The following is a 2,010-nucleotide window of genomic DNA, read 5'->3' as shown; positions in this document are numbered from 1 at the left end:
TTGCTTGCAGCTAGGGTGTTCATTTAATTATCATTTCTATTCTAGCAAAGCTGCATGGTCATATATAGTTAAAATAAAATATGGGTTCCCAGCCTTTGACCTTATTGTGTGCGAACGCACACGCTATGCCCGAACTCGTACGGGACTTGGTAGATTAATCTGCCACGAGTAATGAGTATGATGGGCAAACATCTAATAGGCGCACTACGAATGTAGTGTTGTGGACATGTTGGGAATGTGGATCTCACGGGGAGCGTGCAGGGGATAAGTCCCTGCAGACGCACTATCCTCTGTGCCCGCGGTGGCTCAGATGGATAGAGCGTCTGCCATGTAAGCAGGAGATCCCGGGTTCGAGTCCCGGTCGGGGCACACATTTTCAACATGTCCCCAACTAAATGTATCAACGCCTGCTTGCAGCTAGGGTGTTCATTTAATTATCATTTCTATTCTAGCAAAGCTGCATGGTCATATATAGTTAAAACATTTTCTAAGTATCATGTATAGGTAAAATGTTTTTGTTTCTAGACACTCATTTCAACATTTTTACACTAACAAATAAGATTTATTTCCAAGAATTGCTTTGACAAAGAAATATATATACACAAGTATTGAGATATTATCCTAACAAATGGTACAAATGTTAAAAAAAGGGAAAACATCCAACAAGGTATTTTTTTTATTCTTTGTTTTATAAGGAGAAAATAAGTAAAATATAGTTATTCATTTATTTTTAAGAGGAGAAAATAAGCGGCATATAGTTTTAGTGTTTTTATGCCTCACTTTTGTTCTTTATATACTGTCCATTTCAGAACTAATGACTTATTTTTATCGATAGTCTATTTTTTACTTAAGTCCATGGTCAATGACTGTAATTTTGTAGTTTATTAGCTGTCTGGTGTGCTTAACTTATTTAGTTTTTCACACATTTCTTTTGCACAATTCCTACATCACATAATTTGATTTCACACATTCACACAATCCTATGAATGTTTAAGCATAAGGTTGGCGAATGTTTTTGCACGAAGGTGATGGACTTGAGCGAGATGGATGTGGGCAAGTATTTGATGTGCAGCTTTGTTCGTCATTCTTTGTTGGCTTTGCAAGTGTGTGTTGCTGTTGTTGAGGTCCCATAATGGAATGGAGCTGTGAGTGCAGAATCTCCTGTTTTACTGGCTTTGTATGCGTGAAAGTCATTGTCATGTGTCGCTGAAAGCGTTCGTTTTTCGTTGTAATACTTCGCAGACGACTAGTTTACAATAGGATAGGGATTTGGGAAGGTATGTCGTCTATTCTTCACCCATCTTCTTTCTTGGTCTCAATCTTGCGAATCTTCAACTTCTGTTCTTCCTGCTTTTTCTCTGCTTCTTACTTGATTCTTGGTTCTTCTCTGGGCAGGATATGGAAATATTTATTGATAACTAGTCGCCTTGAAGTTCTCCTCTTAGTAACAGTTTGATAAATTGTTTGGGCGTGTCATTTTTACTTTGTGGAAGTTTTCTTCAGTTTCGTGCATCATCCTGCTGTTTAATAGCAGCAGTGTGACTTTTACACTTTTTTTTTACCAGTGGTGGCTTGCCCAAGCGGTCTTCTCGTTGGGCCGTTTTTTGCTCGCTCCGCTGAGTCGGGGCGTCCCAAGACCCTCTTGGCCTTCCATGTTCTGTCACAGCAGGGTTCCACTTAGTGGGAAGATTTACTGCCCACATCGGATACAAGGGCCCTCTGTTGGTCTCGCTGTCCTTTCCCTTTTCTCGACGCTTCTGCCTTGTAGGAATCGTCTCTTGCTTATTACGTCCTTTTCTTTCTTGATACTTCTCGCGTTGCAACTTGTGGGTCGTTGCATCTGGTCCTTGGTGGAGTTTTTACAATGGTTCTTACAAAAAGTTTTACTTATATTCATCTAACATATGTCTAGTACCTACATTGTTTTACGCCTTTTTAAAAAGCTTTACAATTTTTGTCGCCCTTTCCATGTTACAATTCTAAGATATTTTGAGTCTAAACTTCTACAAG

The 2,010-nt window shown here is 39.3% G+C and overlaps 1 non-coding gene across 1 annotated transcript; it reads left to right on the top strand.

Annotated features, from left to right (window-relative positions):
• Positions 1–294: 294 nt before the first annotated feature.
• Trnat-ugu (transfer RNA threonine (anticodon UGU)) lies at positions 295–369 on the top strand. Its single transcript has one exon. It is a non-coding gene; the product is annotated as a tRNA-Thr (tRNA).
• Positions 370–2,010: the final 1,641 nt, after the last annotated feature.

The sequence above is a fragment of the Schistocerca nitens genome, chromosome 4, assembly GCF_023898315.1.
Source record: "Schistocerca nitens isolate TAMUIC-IGC-003100 chromosome 4, iqSchNite1.1, whole genome shotgun sequence".
NCBI classification, from domain to species: domain Eukaryota; kingdom Metazoa; phylum Arthropoda; class Insecta; order Orthoptera; family Acrididae; genus Schistocerca; species Schistocerca nitens.
Note: the sequence above shows the minus strand (reverse complement) of the source record. Positions and strands in the feature narration are given on the sequence as shown.